We start from the raw sequence: 22756 nt of genomic DNA, 5'->3' as shown, positions 1-22756 counted from the left end.
GGTTGGAGAGCTGCCAGGCAGAGAAGGACCTGGGAGTGATGGTTGATAGTCGGCTGAATATGAGCCAGCAGTGTGCTCAGGTGGCCAAGAAGGCCAACAGCATCCTGGCTTGCATAAGAAGCAGTGTGGCCAGCAGGGCTAGGGAGATGATCATCCCCCTGTACTCAGCTCTGGTGAGGCCGCACCTCGAGTACTGTGTTCAGTTTTGGGCCCCTCGCTACAAGAAGGACATGGAGGTGCTTGAGCGGGTGCAGAGAAGGGCAATGAAGCTGGTGAGGGGCCTGGAGAACAAGTCCTATGAGGAGTGGCTGAGGGAGCTGGGCTTGTTCAGCCTGGAGAAAAGGAGGCTCAGGGGCGACCTTATCGCTCTCTACAGGTACCTCAAAGGAGGCTGTAGCAAGGTGGGGGTTGGTCTGTTCTCCCACGTGCCTGGTGACAGGGCTTAAGTTGCACCAGGGGAGTTTTAGGTTGGATGTTAGGAAGAGCTTCTTTACTGAAAGGGTTGTTAGACATTGGAACAGGCTGCCCAGGGAAGTGGTGGAGTCACCATCCCTGGAGGTCTTTAAAAGACGTTTAGATGTAGAGCTTAGGGATATGGTTTAGTGGGGACTGTTAGTGTTAGATCAGAGGTTGGACTCGATGATCTTGAGGTCTCTTCCAACCTAGAAATTCTGTGATTCTGTGATTCTGGGATTTATACACAGAAGCACCAAAATACAAGTGGTCATATACTAATTTACACAATGGGTGGGGGAGAAACATTAGCTTTATATATTTAAATATTTATAAGTTGTTTGCTTTATGAGGAAGGACTGAGGAATAATCCTACCTTTGTTCTTAAAAAGCGTGATCAGCATTTCCTTCCTAAAGAGACATGATAAGCAACTGGGCATTCTTTTAACAAAGGCTGCAGAAGCCCATTGAAAACTTAGTGCCTTTAGGAGGGGGTCTATTTTCCAAGTAAGAGCAGAACATCAAGTCTTTAATATTGATAAGGAAATGCTCATAAAAGACATCATCTAGTAGTGGGGACTTTAAATAAGGAATTTCAGAAATCTTACAGTAAATATTGCAGCAAACTCTGGAACAGGTGGTGCGATCTACATGGCAGTCTGAGACAGTGAAAATACAAGTCATCCAGCAAGAAAGTCGCTGAAGCATGGTTCAAGAAGACATAAATAAAACACTTTCACAGGAAAAAGGGAAACCCCTTCCAAAATGCCTGTTAAAAACATAGGAGTTTCCTGGGCACAACCCCAGCAAACTGACAAGGTGGATGGAGGTTTTCCCACTTGTACAGATTGTGTAAGAAAGCCTCCTGGAAAAAAGGACCGTGAGATTCCAGCTTTCAAAACAGACCAGAGGCAGAACCCATTTGAGAACAAGCTATTTCCCAGGGTCTACAGTCAAAATACAAGTTTGATCAGCAAAGATTGTATATACCATCATCACAGGGATTCAAAGGTACAGGTGATCAGAAATTGTAGGAAAAAAAAAAAAAAAAGACACCAACCACATTTCTAGGAGATAAATTTGCATCCTCAACTATAGCAGTCAACTGTCATTGAGCCTGGTGTCACAATCAAGTTGCATGGGTCAACTAAAAGCATATAATGAAGCCAGGCATCAATGTTGGCCACTTTTTGTCACAAAGTTATTGCAACAATTCATCAAATCAGAGACACCAAAAAATGGTCTAAAATAAAGTACAAAATGGGCACCTGGAAGATGTACAACAGAACCAGTATCTGAAGCATCTGATGTACAACAGAAGCAGGAGCAGTATGGAGGCACAGCTCCCTCTCATAGTCACAGCAGCACTGATCCTTCTCCTTTTCAAAACAAAGGTGAAACTGGAATGAAGAGAAAAGGTCCATCAAAGTATTACTGAGACCAACAGACTGGTACATGGCATTGGAAGTTTCTATGGACAAAAGTGGTCACCTTTGTATTTCTATTGAACATAGGAAAGTAAGTAAAATTATAAAAAATAAAGTTTTGTCCTTTTTCTTTCCCAAAGCGAGAGATTTTTTTTGATTAAATAGTGAATAATATTCTCAATAGATCCACCTAGTGGAATCGAAAAAATTCTGCTTTCAGAATAAAGACACAGCTTTTATAACCCCATCCAGGCCATAATTCTGTGACTATCTCCCATTCAGCAAAACAAGGACTCAGAAATCCTCTGAAAGAGCAAGAATGAAAGGTGCAGTAAGCCCAAATACAAGGACAATATAGAAGATCAGGAGACAACTTTTGCTCCAGGATTTAAACTTTATCATTTAAATTTACATGGGATTAGTACAGCAGGTATACTTTTCCAGCTATAATCACTAGGAATTATGATTGACCAAGAGGGGAAAGTACTGGAAAAAATATCTTAAATAATAGCCGCACTTCATCTTTGAAGTGCATTGGCACTGAGCTAGCTCTTGCAGCAAACTCACGCATAACCCTTCTCTGGATGTCATACCTCTTCAGGAGCTATTTAAAGGTGATTTTCTTTGATCTCATCTCTGAGATCAGATTCAGGAATATTTTTGGGGGGTAAGAATTTCTTCTTATCCAACTAATCTAACCAGTATTCCCCTTTTCAACACTTTCCTTAAATTTCTCCCTTTTCTTTCCATCCTGGTCCCAAAGATCACAGCAAGCCATAGGCTTGTAATGATTATAACCTTGTGGCTCTCCCCAGCACACAGGATGCTTTCCCCTATTGATGAACACCAATATTCCCTGCCGATGCCACCCCACTACCACTTTTTCCTCTGCCATTTACACACTGACTTCCCAACTGCCCACTGGTTCCCCACAACCCCTGGCTTGGCCCACACACCCGCCTCAGCCCATGGGTGCGCTCCCGGTCACCCCCACAACCACCTCTCCTCACCACACTGAAGCCTTTGTTCTATCAGAAAGTTTGCAGATTAATGCCTAAAGCAAACAGCTAAAGAACAATTTTGATGATCTGCTGAAAACGTTTATATCTTAGCTTTTAGACTACCATTTCACTGTTTAAGCACCATGGTACAGTAATCAAGGCCATTACACTAGTGCTAATTTCCCCATCTACATTGGTCACCCATAAGCAGTGTATGCAGGGACTGGGCTACGCCAAGTTGGTAAATACCTTGCACTGGGTACCAACAGCAAGCAGCACTGTGTTTATCATTTCTTAAAAGTTTGTTGATATTGCTTCATCTGCAGCTGATTAGGTAGGTGCCACTGTCTAGACAGAAACACCCTGTCTTCACCAGTTTTGTGAATCAGGCTGAAGGAGGTCCAGGACGTTTTGTGAGCATCTCAAAGATCAGAGATCCATAGCAGACAACAAGTCATTTTGGGGAGGCTTCCCCAGACAATTCACCTGCTGAATGTGATGCTCCTCAGTGGTTCCCCACACAGGCTGCACCATGAGGTGGTACCTCAAAGATGGCGCCTCCCTCCTTTAACTCAGCAGTCACCCCAGTGCCATCTGCAGCCTCCCGTGCCCCAGGCAGTCCCAGGGGTAGCTGCCCCCAGCCAAGAGTTTTCCTGCTGGCCATGTTTGTGTCCCCAGGCTGGGCCATGACAGGCTGTGGGTGCAAGGGCTGTCTCCACCAGCAGAGACTCATGGCGATTGGCAGCAGCACCTCACTGCCATGGCCATGAGAGATGGCAGCCAAGAAATGCCACCACAGCCCTGCCCACCTGGAGAGGGAGAGGATTGAGAGGCAGTGGGCTTCAGGGCAGAGCTTACCCACAGCTTTGCCTCAAAATGCAGCGCTCCTCATCCTGCAGAGACAAAATGCAGCACCTCTCGCCAGCCAGCAGGAGGGGAGCCACAGCAGTGGTGGAGGCCCAGCCAGTATGGTGTGCCCCAGGCCGCTCACCACCACCTCCCAGCTAGTCCCAAGGACACACATAGCAGGTTCTTATTAAAAATAGTAATAATGATATTAGTGATCCTATAACTCTTATTAACTGCTACACTGGCATTACTACACAGGCCTGAAAGCCATGATTTATGCCCATTTGGTCATTGTACCCTTACCCCAAACACCAGGTATTAATTCCAAGCTGCAGTAGAAGCTCACAGGCTTCCCTTCACCTTCTCCATCCTCACAGACTCCATCAAAGTCATACCCAAAGGAAGCAGGCTGGGCACCTGCGGGAAAGGGGTGGGAAAGGGAAAGTGGGTTGGGAATGGGCTGTGGGGGGGTCTTACCTGTCTTTCCAGGTATGCTGTCAAAGGACCATAAACGTCTACTAAAACAATGCCAGAGAGCATGACAAATAACTTTGCAGAGGGAGGCACCACTCCACCTGCTCTGTCCCCCCAGAGAGGATTATCTCACCTTCTCACGGGAGATGGGACACTTGAAAGTGACATAGGTAAGGTCCCCAGGGAGCTGTGGAGGCTCTGGGAGTAGGACAAAGGACTGTACTGCCTATATGTATTTGAAAAATATACATCAATACATTGTGACACTAGTGCAGAGCAGAACATCTGAAAACTGATGAAGTGGAGAGCTCTCTGTGTAATGTAAAGCACCTGAATGATGTGTGTACACACAAAGATTTTTTCAGCTCTGCTCATATCCAGCCCTTTTGGACAGTTGGATTTGATTTGCCATTTTCCTGCCAAAATATTGTTGCTATACCTCAGTACCTCGCCTTTCTTCAAGGAAAATGAATATGACTCTCCTGTCCTCACCTAAACCAGTCTGGAATATGAGTTCAGCAGAGGTTAAAGGGACCTTCCTTAATAACAAATATGTTTCTAATAATTTAAAGCCTCAAAAATAAAGACTTGTTCTTTCTCTCAAAATTCTCTCTGCTTCCATAATTCTGTTCATATATAGCTGTTTCCCACCTTTTTCTATTCACGCTTGAAATGAATACTGTTAAAATCAACATACCTGCTTAGAATCAGAGGGTCACACAACATGAAGCAAATTAACTCTGTCTGCACAGCCAGCAGAGGGAAGCAAAGAGTATAATTATTTTTGCTTACATCATTTTAAACAGTATTTTAAAGATTTCTTAACCAAAAGCTGAACTGGTTTCCTAAAAGATAATACTTAAGATAGAAACTTCCACAAAATTTTTACAACAGTAAAGGTGATGTCAACAGCACTATGACCTTTATTATTTCCTTTCTCTCTGCTAACTTCAAAACTCTTTAAGGTTTTTGTTATTTATTTGCAAATTTCTCACCTGACCAAAAAGCTTTTTCCAGCTACTAATTAATTTTACATCAGCAACTTAGTTGTGTTTTTTTTTGTTGTTCTTGGTTTTTTGTTTTTTTCCTATAAGAATCTATGTATAATCAAATGAATTTGAACATAAGCCATCTCTCTGAAACAACCTGGAAGTGGAAAAAAAAAAAAATGTGTGGGAGTTTTCTTTCAGATGCTTGAAAACCTGTTCTACTTAAAAAGATAAGAAAGACACTTTCTCTGTTGAGCATTCACTATCACTCCTTCTCACCACTTATCTCTACCCCAAGGAGGAGAAAAATTGTGAACAGAACTGAAACTTCCAAGTATATAAAAAAAAAAAAAAAAAAAAAAAGAGTGATTGTAGAAAAAGTGGCAAGTGTAAGGGAAGAAAGCCAAAAAAGAAAACCCTCAGGTATTATTCTCACACCCTACAAATAAGCAATAACAAAACCAACAAAGCCACAAAAGGCAGTTCCGATTTTTCAAGGCTGTAAGGAATCATGAAAACCCCAGAGAATTCAAACAAACTACCTGTTTCCTAGGAAATTTTTAAGTTTAGTCCTCTTTTTTCCTTTTTGCCATTTCATATATATGTTGGATTTTAACTTTAACACGTGCTATTTAAGAGTGTCATTTTAAGACATAAATTACAAACTGTAAGAGCCTTCAAGGATCACAAAGCATGAGCTTGTATGGCCATGTTGTTTTACACCTCTTTAGCCAGGACTTGTCATTCTGAAATCCTACAGATGTGCTAACAGTTGCAGAGGTGGGTGAGAAGTCTGAGATGCGCATGTGCTGGAGCTATGCCAAGAAAGCATTGCCTATAGAGCTAACAAGGCTGAGACAGGACTTCACAGAGAGTAGGAGACACTGCATGGGGTAACTTGCCTTCCTCATAGAGGTAGCTTGCATGGGTTCTCTGAGCTCCCACTGCTAAACTACATTTGGAAAAAAACATGCAGAGATGTTTTCATTTTTTTTGTTTGTTTGTTTTTCTTTTTCTACTGTAATTTAAGCTAGAAGCAAATCCTCAAAAGAAGACTGATACACCAAGCAAAACCAGTGAAGCTCAAAGACTGCACAAATTGCACAGAGGTGTGAATAAGTCTTGTTATGTCTTTTTGGGCATCAAAATATCCCTAACGCTGTGTTTCCAAGCTCACGTTTTAAAACGTGCTACACCCTTTTCCCACCTCTATACCTTGTGCTTGTACTAGTCAATACACGAGCAGCTAAATAGGTTTGAGGCACATCTTTGTGTAAACAGGCTTGTGTTACTTCTGCACTCCAGATTTTGCAAGCTTTGCAATGCTGTAATTCATTTCCAGAATATCACAGAATCACAGAATTGTCTAGGTTGGAAGAGACCTCAAGATCATGGCCCACTGGGTAAAATTTAGTTACACTAGTGAAAATATTGAATAAACTATATTCAAGCTAAAACTAATTACCACTTTAGAAGTCCAAAGGTGATGAGCTTATCTGGATAAAAATAATATTTTTAAGAAAAAGTTATCAATCTGTATTTAACCAATAGACAGGAACTAGTTCAAAAAAAAGTTTTTCCAATCCATCAGGTAATGGATGCCTATTAAAAAACTATAAATAAGCATTCACCCGAGAGCTTGGAATGGTAATTTGAGAGCCTTCCTGGTCACTCAGGTAAATAATGAGTTTTATATAACCTTTCAGCAAATATTTTTTGTAAATGAGGAGATAAAATGCAGAAAAGCTTCTGATTATGTTAAGATTGGGGTACAAACCAACACACAAGTGGGAATTCAAAGTTAAAGCTGGCATTGTTGCTCACTCACATTGTTTCCTCTAAGGGTTCAGTGTTAAAGACACTGTTGCCTTTACTCTGACTTGTTTGTGATGGTTTCAATTTAGGATTTTATTTATATATGGTGTTTAAATTGATGAGTATTTTGTATATTATCTGCTCACACAGAAGACACTAAAGTCAATAAGAATTGTAGAGATGGGCAGAATGTAGGCCTCCAACCAACATACAGCCAGCAGTAAAAATGACCACAGTGGTCATCATAGTCCCCACGAAACCTGCAAGCACGGTGTTTGCTCAAATCTGAAGAGGAAGGGGAAAAAGTAAAGAAAGCAAACAACAACAACAAAAGCTTTCTGGTATCTCATCCTGTCAATATTAGCTACTCTCCAATAAAGTAACTCAACAAATATTTTGAGCTCTCTTGATGACTAAGAAAAAATATACTGAAAGAGATCCATCAATTATCTTTAAATCAAATAACCTGGAAACCAGGATATATGGCAAAATTAAATCTAAGCCCTTTACTGGATAACAGTACAGTCCTCTCTAGAGAATTGCCCATCAGTTGTCCTCAACACCTAACACCCTAGGATGAGAAGAGAAAAATGGGTTTCACACCCTGAATGTTAACCAACTTCATTTGTTATGTACTCAGAGAATTAAATTTGTACTACAGGCTCATGGATCTAAAAGGGAAACTTCTCCCAGCTATAACCACGGCAGTGTTTCACAATAATATAGACATCTGAAAAATCTAAAATGCAAACCAAAAGGGGAAAAAATGTATAGTGTTTGTATTCAATAGAGATCTTTCCTGACCGTTGTGATTCTAAAGAAATATATCCTTCCAATTGTTCCATATTGTGTTAAAACATATTTTTTGCATTTATTAATAATTCAAACATGTTGTTGTTTAAAAAAATTATTCACATCATGTGTTCATAGTTTCCATATACATATGTCAAACTTTATTTTGTTTTACCATTATAATCTATGAATGGATTTACCCTTTGTTTCTATTTTCAAATCTCTGAGGAATGTTTGATTAGGTAGGAGGGTTTGTTTTATGCATTACTTGTTCATCATTGCACAAGTGCACAGGCTAAACAAAGTTGGCGTACTTCATACTGATTGGTGGAAATGGTGTAGTTAAACAGTGTAGTTAATACAAGGGAATGAGTAATTTCTCAGCACAGCTAATCAGCTGCACAATAGCTATTTATCAGACACTGCAGCTATATATCAAAAATGCATTTTAAGGTAGCTTGTACCATACATGATTATCTAGTAGTATCTGTTACAGTCATTTCATATTAACTCACTTCTGTATTTATTTAATAAAAATAATTTTGTGTGCAGTGGTCTATATACATAACTGGGCAGAATAGGAGGAATTATGTGGTAAATGGCAAAAACGGGAATGTTCTAGCTGATATATAATGGAAAATATGTCCAGGGTGTTACAGTCTGACAGTATCCGGTGCAAAGGAAAAGACAGAGCAACAAAGATGACAAGACAGCTACAACTTCACTGAAGAACTTAATTTCATGATTTTATATCTATCACTCTGTACATCTATAATGTACATCTATAATGTACATCTATAAGAAATAACAAGATAAATACATTATAATATTATTTACCAGATGTCTGCTGCATTAATGTTTTTCCATCCCTTTTTGATGAGCTGTACTTTATTATGACTGTCATTCCTGAAGAACGTCTTTTTAATAGTTCAGCATCAACACAAGTTCAGAATGCTGTTCCTCCATTAGAAAACAAAGTTGGGTTCAGTAGGAGTTAACATTAACAATTCAAGAGCCTGTAGAAGAAATTAGAAACACGAGTCCTCTGTAATGATGATAAAATCAAACTGGCAAATAAATGTATTCTCAAATGTCATAGTAAGAAAATGGATGAATATATGCAACTAAAATGGTTTCTTAAATTTCAAGTGCTTGGCCAGGATTTTCAAGAACTTGCTCCTACACAGAAGAAACTGAATTAGAAATCTATCAAGTAATCTTACTAGTGAATATCTGCACATGTAATGCAAACTTCATGAAGTCCACAATTTCACCCTAGTAGACTAATCTAAAGCCCACTGGGATCTATTCGTCTGAATTTGATGAGTTTTGGATCAAGCCTTTTGAAGATAAGGAGTGAGCTGGAAACAAAATGATGCCATAAATCAGAATGAGTGGTACAGAATTAAGTAGTACAAAATATAGCTTTCAGTACTATATTATGTTAGGGTTATAAAATTAAAAAAAAAAAAAAAAAAATCTAAATAAAACTATTGATGTATAAATAGTAAGGAGAAGGAAATATAAATATTTGTGTTATTAAGGAATTAGTGAAGTTGCAGAGCTTCACTTTCCTAAAAAATATAGGCTCTATTTTGATATCCATACTTAAGGAAACACTTTGGCTCTGATAAAGCCAAGTGGATAATTAAAAATTATAATATTAATTGTACCCTTAACACAGATAAGTAAACTTGGCAAGAAAGTTTTAATGAGTTAAAGTGAAAAGGCAATGTCTAAATTAACTGAATAAATTGGCAAAGAGAAATGTATTGTATATACTGACCCCTTTAACTTCTTTTAATGTCTGAATTTGAATTACATAGATTAATTTTCATTACATGATACATTAAATTATAAGGATAAAATAATTCCTCTCTGAATCTGCTTTCTAGGACAGGTAACAGTGCTTACAAATTCATTGTCCTGTACTATTTTATAGTAGTGACTTGAAATCCACAGATTCTCTAAAGATTCCTGAGGGAAGATACAGCTACTAGAATATCTTTAGAAAGTCAACATAAAAGACAAAAACATGATCTCATTGATCTTTGCTAAAAATGCTAACAGTATCACAAAATACTTTGGCCTTGGGAATCCTCAGTATTATTGAAGACATCAGCTCCTACAACACACATCCACCATGTGCCACCATCCAAAGGTGTGTGGAGGTCTACGCACAGCTGCACAAATACCCTTCAGATATACATGCATATATCAGCCACACTGGGGAAGCTGAAATGGTTGATCTGCTATCACCTGAAAACATGCTGCATGCTTATGAAAAGTGTTTGGTACACCCCAAGAGAAAAAAAAAAAAAAAAACAACTTGGTTAAAATAATTTACTGCCAGATTTTGACTGAAATAATTGTGATGTAAAAGCCAACGTAGATGTACACCCCATAGGGAGTCATCTGACTGTATCAGTTTTTAATGTATCCTTCTATACAGTCAAAGATCCAAATGCTAAATTTAGTGCTCAGGGAAATCAAGGGAATTTGTGACATTTCTCAGAGGGCTTAGTGTCCATAAACTAATGACGGGATAAAACTGATCTCAATATTTAGTTTCACATTTGGGATAAATACAATATTGATGACATTTTATTAACTGTTTCACAACACCATACTTGTGAAAAATTAACAAAGTAGAAACTGCTCACCCAGAAATACACTTCAACAAATATTGGGATTATGTGTATTATATATATACAGTATATATATACATATATAATATGCATGTATATATAATGAGATAGATATATATAATTAAGACACAGGCATTGCAGAAGACCTTGCAATGGTCATAAATCATATATCATGATTTAGAAGTTCAGATCTTTCAGCTCCTACTAATTACTGTCAAGCACCAAGAAGTTCTGAGCCAGAACCAACTGAAAACAATGGAAAGATTTCCATTGGTTTTAATAAGCAATGAATCAAATCCATAAAAATGAACCAAGCTAGTAAATGTGCTGTTGCTCAGAGTTACTTCTAAATAAATATATAAACGGCTGCTCTCTCACCCAAGGACATGCCATTCCTCCTTCCTTCATACCCCATGGAGAAAGACCAGCTCATGCCCACCAGCAAGCCCTCTTAATGTCACAGCAGAGATCAAATTCCTATTTGGAAGGAGGAGAAAAAAGAAAAAAAAAAAAAACATTTTTTTTTCCTGTTTGTTTTTTACAGGTCCCTCATCCATTGGTGGTCTGACAAAAAGGACAGGGACATTTCAGATTCATAATGTGAAGGTGAATTATCCACCTGCATTATGGGGTGTGTAGGGTGCTGCCATGGGGAGACACTGGGAATCATGGCAAATAAGAAAGAAGTGTTACCTCAAGCACAACCAAACTGTAAAGGGGAACAGGCAGACTGGGGAGCTTTCTGCTGTTCAGTCAATATACCGTGAAGTATCAAAAATCTCTTTTGCATGCTTTATTCCACCTCCCTTTTGAAAAGACACAGAATTATAACCAATAAGCTAATAACTTGCTACAAATGGTGGTATTTGTTGAGGCATGCAGTTTCCAAATGGGAATTTGGACTTGTTTTTATTCTCCACTTAACACTTCCCCAGCCCAGCACAGACATTGGCTCTGGTGGTGTTCCCACAATGACAACACAGGGAAAGCACATGGCCTAATAACTCTAACTTTAACAGACCCATGGCTTCTAACAATGCAATTGCAGTGGAATTTTCCCTAAACAAAGCCTAAAGACAGAAGCGTCCATCGCAGTTAGCAGCAATTAATGTCTTCTCAGACTGCTACATGCCTTAACCACAGCCAGAGGGATGGTGCCTAGCAGAGGGAGAGGGACACCTGCGTTCAACGGTGACCAGTCTTCCTGGCAGGATCCTCAACAAGGGCATTGCTAACAATGGGCACACAGCAATGCAGCGGGAGTGCAGGGTTCCCTACAAGCCGGGTTTGGAATCACCGCCTCCCAAAAAAGCTCACACAGCACAGCCCAATCAGCGGGAGGGAAGCACTAAGGAAAACACACAATAATTTAATCTATTAGAAATATTCCCACTTGTCCTGTTATGACCCGCATAGGAAAGCTCTGGACAATGCATGTCTCGCACCCAAGGAAGGGCGGTGGTGTAAGTGGTTTAGCGTGGTGCTTCCCTGAGCCACCCCGCCACACTGGGCAGGCATGTCCCCAGGCTGTCACCAGCCAGCCAGATTCCTGCAGCCTAGGGCTGCCACACTGGGGGTGTGTGTGTGTGTGTGTGTGTGCTTTCGCTTTCTTCTGTGCCTGCACGCCATCCCTTGTCTCCCTCCTTCCCCAGAAAAAGATGACCACCATGGCACTATGGTGCCCGCTAGCCACAGCTGTTATCAAAAGTGCAGACTGCGCTGACTGCACTGCTCAATAGGTCATTACCAAAATGTTAATAAATACGGTGGAAAGAGATACAGAGCAGGGGTGTGGGTCTTTTGTAATATAAATGAATAGTTTTCAAAATGTAGAAGAACTAAAGCACATTTTCACTTTGTGCTTTATGACACCTACAATATCTTGGCTCAACAAATTAAGATTGACATTAAAAAGAGGCCTATTTCTCCTGTCAGCACAGGCCCAGGGCATCTATCACTCACTGCTGGTGAGCACAGTGCACATACTGAGGGGAGGAGAGACCCTTAAAGGTTTGAATATAAACCTTGTCTACAGATAAGCTGGGGAAACACAAGGAGCCATAAAGTCACAATCACCATTTCCAAAGCCACAAATCGAGTGTATTTGCTCTTTGCATCTGAGCTAAGTTGTAGTAATAAGCCATAAGGAGAGAATGAAAAGTGCAAGAGAAAAAAGATGCCTTTTCCAAACTTAGTGTATCATCACAAATCTCTTAACTCCATGTAAGAGGCAACCTAAGGGTATCAAGTTTAAAAAGCACGGAATCAATAAAAAGTCATTAAAAATCAATGTATGAACTGGTTTGCATGCCCTCAGCCATCACTTCTAGGCACTAATGCTCTAATAATTCTAAATTGATATGCACAGAATATGCCAATTTAAATTTATTGAAGTACTTCAAATTTTTAAGTGCTGAACTTTGGAAAAAATTGGCTTTATGGGGCCAAAGCCATGAAGAATGATCAGAAATGTTTAGAATGCCTTACATTTTCAGTAATTTGAAAGAGATTAAAGGAGTAGACTTATGAAATTAAGAATGATTTAAAAATCATTGGATCACTTCAAATTGCTAGAAATGCTTGAATCACAAATAATATTGGTAGTTAGTACATGTGCAATGAAAGGGCTCTGTTCTTACATCAATGTCCAAATGAAATCACCAATAGCATTAGGCAGCTACATGCGTATACCAAAGAGAAAGTGAACCACTTGCATGTGCACAAAACATGTAGAGGTTTCAAGTGCAAGACAAGCTCTTGCTACCAAGAATCCCCCAAGTCTTTCCAGATTAAATTGATTTCAAAATCTGGTATGATTTGAAATCGACTCTCTAGTTAGAAATTCAAGTTGATATTAGTTCTACTTCTGGTAGACAATGAAGCGTTTTGCAGAAGACTCCTGTGCAAGCACCTGGAAATATGCAGAAACCCATACAGAAGGGCAAGCCATGGCAAGCATGCCCACATACAGAGCTGGCAAAGTCGGACACCACAGGGTGTCCTGACCCCTAGGACGACACCCTGAGCACACTCCTGCTGATGTGGGAATTTTGCCTATGGTTTTGGAAATCTCCAACTTCTGTAGATGTTCAGACAAGCTGCCATATGCCAAAGCCCAGACAGGGAAGGTTTCTGAGCACAGTGCCTCCTGCGCTTCTTAAAAACAAATGCATGGCTGCATTTCTCTTTCTTCACAGTCACTCCTGGAAAATATACCTAGAGGGGAAAATGTAAGAAGTGACATTAACAGCTCAGTACATCCAAGATAAAAGCTGGAGAAACCAAGGTATTAAAAGGGGTTAAGGTAAAATAATAAACTGTTATTAAGCCTATTAACAGTTTTAAACCATCATTGTTTATGGCACGATAGAGCTTGGCTTTTTACAGGTGTTTCATTTGTACATTTTCCTTATTCCGCTGCTATTTAACTATTCCATGAATCTCTGCTTTAAGCCCCCTCAGTAATACAGTGATTGAATCAGCATCTGCTAACCCTTCTTATAAAATAGCATCACAACCAAACAGAGGTTAACATTTCATAACTTTAAACAGCAAGAGTAAAGGCTAACATTTTATGAGGGCCCTCAAAAATAATACCCCTTTTATTAAGTATAAAACACACAGAATTAATCTCAGGTCTTCATTCACTATGTGCTCGGAAGAGGAAAGGCAGGATAACAAATGCTTTCCTCTCTGCCCGAGCATCCGGGAGCTGCATGCCCCCTTGGGACCATGGCAGTGCCATGCCCCAGTGCGGGCAGCAGCCCGTCCCACTCAGCGCTCAGCAGCATGGACCCAGAGCCCGTTCGTGCATTCAGGGTCAAGCGCTGTGCTGAGTGAGCAAGGCAAGATGAAGAAATCTTTCATTAATGTTACTGAAACACTGGCAGAAGCCAACAGTCAACATTTCATGGATTTTGGTTTATAATTTAACTTCCTTCACAACATTACTACTTACTGATACTTCTCTGCAATCCTTCTTCTACATAGTATCTTGCACCTGCTAAATCTTAGCCCAGGAAAGAAGGGAAAAAAAAAAAAAAAAAAAAAAAAAAAGCTTTTATCCGGTGAGACACTTTATCAAGAAAATTCTACAAGAAACTGGTTGTTACCTACAGATAACAACTGGTTTGTCAGTTAATGGCTAGAGGCAAAGCCAAGGCCAGTTAATGCTCCAGCTGTCCAGTCATTAACTGCAGTAAAGACTGATTTTGAGGAGGTTATTGCTGTGATAAAATATCCTCAAAAGATTATAACAGCAATAGTGTACAGAAAAAAAAAAAAAAAAAAAAATTATTAGTGGCTATAGTGTGACTGAATGGCTGCATGTGAAAAATTGGTCATTCCCTGGTGGTTCATAACCGATTTTCCACCAGTCAAAAAGCAAGTTGTGCTCTGTTAGGTTTATTGTACAAGGCAATAAAAATATTGGCCAGGTTAAATTGTCAGTGTGTTATGACATTAACCATTCTTTTACTGTGCTTAATTTAAGTGTTACTATGATTCATTATGGAAAGAAACTGTCCAAGTAAACAGGCATTTGAGCACTGAGAACAGATAGCAGTAATAAATCTGAATGCAAAATTAAAATTCATTTGATGGCTTCCCCTCCATTCATAATGATTACATTTTTCTTTTTTTTCTTTTTTTTTTTTTTTTTTTTTCTTTCTAGAAATACTTCAGAATTCTTGGCTACTTAATTGCAAGATTATCTTCTAAAGTTTGCATTATTGATGTGATGCCTGGCAGCAGTACTCTAGTTAAAAGTGTGACAGCATTTTCATTAAGAAACCTTTCTGATGGTTAACTTGGCCATCAGAAGTCACCTTGTGCTTCATTTGGCACACAGATTCCCAGTCACAGTGCAGATCCAGACCATGGGAGCTGTTCCTCTCTTGTACTCTGTTGGGTAAGGGCAGAACTGCACACACACAATGTGTGCACACAATTTTTGTGCTTGTGATTCTACAAATCTGGACCTGTTTGTATTAAATTACAGGAAAATATGCAAAGTCCTGCAGATTCCTGTGTTAATTTGCATGCTTTTATCATAAAGGCTATCGTAGTAATCATAGTATGCTATCATAGTAATCTTAATATACATTGATAGACTACACCATAACCACTCCAAAAAGCCGTTAGGGTTTATTTATAAACATATAATAAGAATTCTAGGCAGATTCAGTACTGCACAATTCAACTTTTTTTAATTATTATTATTATTCACTGACACCTGTAACAGGAGTGGAGCCATTGAACCTTACATGGCTAAAGTACCAGACTAAGGTTTTGAACAGAACCTGGAGCAGTTAGGCTGACAATTTTCAATGAAATTTAATGGTTACCTAATTGTCAGGCATTGCTCTGAAGATTCCTATCTAAATGATCCAACGAGCACCTTTTACTGTGATCTACTGACATCACTGGCATCCTGGCTCCAGGAAAACAACACTATTTAAGCTCTCCAGGGATTTGCTGTAGTTTCAATTTCACTCTCACTGCAAGAACACCTAACAACAGTGCTACAACAGTGAGCCCTGTCCACTGCAGTGAGGAGTTTTACAGGCACAGACGATGATGGTACAATCCATCCTGCTGTACCGAGGCTTCACAGGGGGGCTACAAGCAGTCCCTTGTAGCCCCCCTGTCCCCACATGGACCCTGTACACTGCAAAGTTAAATCCCAGCATCTTCCACAGCTAAGGCTACCTTCAATTTTCTGGTCACTCTTACGGGACTGATAATGTTAAACACTTTTTTTTTTTTTTTTTTTTTTTTAATATTATCATCCTCAGGAGAGCAGGACTCGTTAGCTTTTTTGCTGCACTGAACAATTACATTAAATGATTATGTCCAGACTGTTAAAGGCAGTGTCAGAGCAGCCTCCAACAGCCATCACATGCAGCCTTCACAAGAACCTGCTGCACACCCTACTGACATGTGCCCATGCATTAATTGACAAAAACAGGAAACCTTAAAATGACAAAGACTCTACGTTCAGGTACCAGCAGACCATGATTTCTGAAAGCCAAGATCTGGAATCAGTGAAGCTCGCTTCACAATGATGAAATATTTGTCAGATTGTATGTGATGACTCAATGATACAGCGCTAAATGGTTGTATATAAAACTTCTGCATATAAATCCACAAACACACATATACATCCATATATATAATACATGTGTCTGTATATACACATATATGGAAGTGCAGGTGTATATATATAAAACATACACACATCATGTATAAGATACATGCAAATGCACATACATAGGTATGTGCATTCATGAGTAAACAGAGAAGTACTGAGCAGCTGCCTGTGCCCAGGAGCCCTTTAGGCACACACCAGCAATGCCACTTTAATCACGGGAACACTTTTGCATGGAGGGTTAAGTGACTTGTCCAACGCCATTCAGCAAATGAAAGAATAAGCCAGGAACAGCTCATTTGAGCTGCAGTTCAGTCTTCTGGCCTGGTCACAGACTAAACCCATATAATGTCACCCTGTGCTGCCAACCACATCCTCTCCTTAAAGTGCAGCCAGTAACAGCTCAGCTCCGTTATAAGCCATGCTACCGTGCATAATCAGACACAGTCTATGAATGAAATGTGTGTCTTATAATTAGGTCCACACAAATGCTGAAACTTCAAAATACAGTTTAGAAGGGTTTCCAGTACATCTGATGCCACAGGCATCACAGCTCTGCTTCTGGATTTACCAGCTGCCGCTCCAAGGCTTAGGCCAACTGTTGCTGCCAAAGGATACTCAGATGATGTGCGGAACTGGAACATGGAGAAAAGAGTTATTCGTCATCTTTGATGTTGATACTTCAAGGGAAGTGCAGGATCCTCTCCCAGCAACCAGCATGCTCAGACATCCTCCCTACCTTGATGTTTGGCCTGCTATTGCTATGGCTTGGTTTGATTTTAGGCGTTGGTTGTCTGTAAAAGGGTTAGAAATGTGGCACACTAAATCACTACCCACAATGAGTAGTGCACAAGTATCTTTATGTGTCTGTTCTCTATCGGATTCCAACCCTTTCCAGATGAAGTTATAAATGGATTATTTGATTTCATTTTTTTTTTCTTTATAATCTTAAAAAGTCGTAAGAGTAAGTGATTCCAGAGGGCTTCCATATGATTTGCCATGATTTCAGAGCTGACAGTATACAGGCGCTGCTAGTGTGAAGGGCAGAAGCCTTCAGAACAAGGACCATTGTGTTCAATATTGCAAGGAACATAGATTTTTGTACAAAGACACTAAGATCAGCTCTTATGATACCAAAAGGTGCAGGAGGAATACTTATATAGAAGATCAATATCAGCTTGGTTTAAATACTGGAATTTCAACCATGTTTTAAGTAATTTTGGAATGGTTAGGGGAAGGAGGGAACAGGCTCCCTCTCAAACTCCTTGTAGTCCATCCTGATGTGTTTTGTTACCATGTCCAGAACAGATGAAGTTTTGGCCCTTATAATGCCACTTGAGATTCTTCAGATTCTTCCATAAAAGACTCAGGCATTTCTGCTGCAGCCACATCTCTCTCTCTCTCTCTGTGCTGGACAAGCTGCAGGGTGGTAGCCCTTGTGGCACTGGTTAGTGATTTCTCACAATAGTCATTTTGTATCTGGGCTAGGAATTCCTGTATCCCCTGAGAACAAGACACAGAGCACTCACCATTTCCAAATGAGGACAACAACAGTGCTGTTCCCTGTATCTGCTCAATTCAAGCAATTTCTTTAAGCTGCCCATCAATAAAGGCTTGCTTTTTGTCAAAATACTTTGTGAAATCTATATTACACAAAGTCTTGCAGTCCTTTTCTACTACCAAGAGAAAGGAATAGTCAGGCTCATAGTCAAAATCACCTTCAGCCAAACCCCCACTGTCAGACAAGTGCATCATCGTGGATTTTGGATTGATGAACTACTGTATTTTAGCTTTTCTGCCAAAGCAACATGGGTCTCATCAGCAGGAAAGAGAATAGAGCGAGACAAAGATGAGAGGCAGCACAACACACTACACCTATGCAAGGGCTGCCAACAGGAAAAAAGGGCACTCTCTGGAAGGGCAAAGACACAGATGTATTCGAAGGACAGACAAAGACGCACAGAAGAAGAGGATGGAGGTGGTGCTTGGGAAGGCATGTTAACAGGGGATGCTTCTGGAGTTTCTTGGGGAGACAAAATGCCAGCAAAGACTGCAAAAAACGGGCAAGTTTTATCACACAACGATTGAGGTGGCAAAAAACAACTTCACCGTTTTTCTAGCACATGGTACAGAAACAGCTGAAACAACATGATACATGACCGCACCAGAGGACAGTGGCCTTTGGAGGAACACTCATGCAGCAGCTCCTGCATCTGTGCGCCTTTCCCATTTTTTGACAAGTACCCATATTCTCTGAGCTATAATACTTGTGATCATGACCTCATACAATGACTTCCTGAGACTCCAGCCTGTAGCTCTCCAACTCCCTGGCTTCCTTTCCACCCCACCAATATATCTGGCAGCAGCATCCCCCACCTTGGGTCTGATCCTGAAATGCCCTGCTCATGCCCTGTCACCACCGTGACGCCTCCACCAGCTATGCTGGTGCTGGCCGCTGGCCTCGTGCTTCTTACCCATGCACTTGTGTCCCTTCACATCCAGCAGTACAGCAAAAGGATAAAAGAAGAATGCAGATACTGGCTTAAAAACATGTATTTTTCTTTCTCTTTCAGGCTTAGAGGAATTTATCTTTTGTATATGCTGTGCTCTTACATGCATGCACACACTATATGCACACACACAATATATAAATATATATTTGTAGGGGGAGAGAGGTTTAAGACTAAGAACTTATTTTAACTTCAAACTTGTTTGATTTAAGACTTAAAGAGTCTAAGCCAGATTTATTTTGGGTGACAAGTATTTCTTACATCTAAGGGATAAATATTTTCTCCTATTTTAACAACATCTCTTCCCTTTGATTTTCTCACACGTTGTATTTAACTAATAGAGTACAAATACCAAAACAATGGAATATCCAGGATTAACTCAGCAAATGCCATTAGATTTTGTGCAGGCATAGTATAGAAATGGCACAAAAAAAAACTACTTTGGATTCTTAAGGATCATTTCCAGTGATTCATTTTCAAAAACTAAGGGATTTTTAATACTTGAAAAATTCAATATATTTCATGGAGTCATTACATTTTGTACAGTTCTGAAATAATGCCAATTTTGCAACTTAATTTGTTAAAATGATAATAAACGAGAAGGCTGTCACTAGACAGAGAAAAACTAGCTCTTTTTTCTGTTATCTGTTTTGCTGTAAGGTTAATTCTTTATATTTTATATTTAAATTAATCCAGATTTCTTTCATAATAGGGGACTTACTATATTATGGAATTAGTAAAGAACTGGGCAAAAAAAGGCAGGAAAAGAATGGGGGGGAAGGGTAGGAAGAGATCAATTAAATAATTTTTTTGTCAAAAATCAGATATGCACATATTTTAGTTTGGAGAGCATATGCTGCTCTTGATATGGATCCAAAACCGAGGCAGTGCATTGAACAAAATAAAACCAGCTTTGTAATTATTAGCGGAGACATATTCGTGAGGGCCATTTCCTGTAGAAAATGCCACTTTTATTTTCTTTCCTGTATCCTACTAGAATCCCCATAGCACAGAAGAAAAGGAAGAGACAAAGTTACAGCTTGCATTTAAGTAGTAAGCCATGACCGATACCACATTTTTCGCCAATTACCTTGGAAAGTCCTAGAGGGCACGTGGCCAGCCAGACCGGCTAGAGGTCTTCTCCCTTTGTATTGGCCACGTTCAGAAGTATCAAGGGAAGTGTGAAAGAAATCAAAATTTACCAGTGGACACAATCTGTAACCACTTTTTGTCCTGGATCAAAACAAAGAAATCTGAATGAATTATGAAGGTATCAGGGACAGCAAACACCATCAGTGATGTGCAGACACATCGTTTCCCACACTGGACTACAAAAACATTCAAGCTCTGTTAGCAAATAGATGTTTTAACATAAATGTTTTAAAGTGCAGGAATGAACACAGTACAGGGTATCAGAGAGGAATAAAACTTGCGCTATTTCCATGTAAAGACATAGAAAATACATTTGGGGGATTGTCATAGAGGAAAGCTGATGGTTCTACACTGATTTGTTGAGCACTGTCGGTCTTCTCACTTTTGGGGATCTTTTTGTGCTGGAGTTAAAAAGGAGACACAACTAGCTTAGCAGAAAATCAAAAGAATATCAGTTACTTGGGTAACTATTTGTAGGGTAGGGATGGGAGAAAAAAGCAACAAGAAAGTCAGTATTCACTAGAATAAGAATAAAGTTGATAGGCAAACCAGGGACAGACACCAATTCTTGGTGATTAAAAGACCAAATTACATTTTGGAGATTGCAAATATGTGCTTGTATCAGCATCTGGAAAACCATTTTCCAGCTCTTAATACTCATCATTCAACTGCTTTTTTAATTTTTCAAACCTCTATGAACAGAAATGTACAAGTTTACCTATAGCCAGCTAATAGAAATAATGTTTTTAGCAATATTGTCACAGTGAATTTAAATGCAGTAAAAAGCATATATTCTTTCTACTTATCATGTTATACTGTTTGTTACCATTTGATTCTCTTGCTGTCCTATTTCTCTTTAAGGTGGAGAGATCAAGACTTCTCATAAAAAGTCAGATGATCGTTGGTTGTTCCTTTATAGGGGCACATAAACTCTGGATTCTGCAGAGAGTTAGCAGGAACATTAAGAAATAACGGCACCAGACATCTATACTAAGATGTTTGATGCTATCCCTCCTCTTCCCCGTACCACTGTCATAATATCTGTGATACCTGCACCTAATAGATGCCACAGGAGTTGCCAGAGTGCCATCAATGTGGTCCTCATCCCCTCAATGGTTTGCAAAATGGAGACAATGATTTGCCAAGGAGAAGAGTCAGGTATAACTCTTTCATATGACCTCCAGGTCGCATTCAACCTCCCCTCCCATCAGGGTAAGCAGGTGTACTCACCTTTTCAGGTGCATAAAACCACAGTCATTGTGAAGTCTCCCTCACCGAAGATCTTCAAAAGCCTCCTGGGCAACCTACTCTGGGTGTCCCTGCTTGGGCAGGTGGGTTGGACCAGATGGCCTCCAGAAGTCCCTGCCAACCTCAGCCAATGAGTGATTCTGTGATACATTCACCTCATACATCTTGGCTGCAATGAGTAAAAAAGATCCAAACACCCAGAAGAGCCATAAGCATTTCTTTCTGCATGATGGTTTGATCCACAGGGCTCTGCAGAGCCCAGAAGGATCCCCGCTAAGTCTGAGATTATATTTATGTCAGTACAAGAGAGCTCCTTCACTGATGAAAATTCTCTAAAGGAATCAAAATCAGAAAACAACACTTTTGCTGCATTCAGCTTTCCTCAGAAATTGGGAAAACAGCTCTTAAAAATGTAAAGATTTTTAAATTGCCATCAGACCATTTTTATACTTCCTAAACTGCAATTTAATGTTATTTACATTATGGAAAAACCTTACAGCCCCTGTAGGCTCAGGGGAACGCTGCATTAGCCATGGTACAAATACATACAAAGACATCACCTCTGCCCTATAGAACTTTTATCAGCCCCTAATTAACCTCTTCCTGATCCTTGAAGCCAGAATAATCAATTGGTCTATATTCTGAGTTTAAATCCATTCAGGTGGGGGAGGAGGAGGACCTACAGAAAAATTATATAAAATATGACTTCTAAATTACCTTCTACGTGAGACAGCACTCAAACAATACTAGGTCTGCCAAATCACTCCTGCTCTAAATAACCAACTCTCCTTGTACAGCATCTGCTGTTTGAAAGGGCTTTCATTTGTTTTTACTATTATGAATAGTTAAGAATTCAGTATCACATGAATGGGAAGCTTCTAGAAAACTTAAATGTGTTTCATTGTGACTTGATGAATGGCTTACTGTTGCATTGTTATAAAATATACTAATATACTACAAAAATCTAACTTTATTGTGATTAACCCCCATGCACAGGGTTGAACAGGAATATTCTCCATGCCGAAGAAAATGTCTATTGACATACTGGCTCAAATAGCTCAGATTTTCAAAAGGCCCATTGACTCTCAGTGTAAATTCAACTCTTAAGTAACCTTAGGCACATTTGAACATCAAAATTCCAAACTCATCTCTGTACAAACAGTGTATCTAAATCCAAATTGAATTGGTAGAACTCCCTATAGCAGTTTAACCCATAGCGCCTTCTTCTACTCTACGTTATAATCTAAGGA

Source organism: Netta rufina (genome assembly GCF_964035555.1).
Source record: "Netta rufina genome assembly, chromosome: 13".
Classification (NCBI taxonomy): domain Eukaryota; kingdom Metazoa; phylum Chordata; class Aves; order Anseriformes; family Anatidae; genus Netta; species Netta rufina.
The sequence above is the reverse complement of the archived record's forward strand: the minus strand, read 5'-3'. Positions refer to the sequence as shown.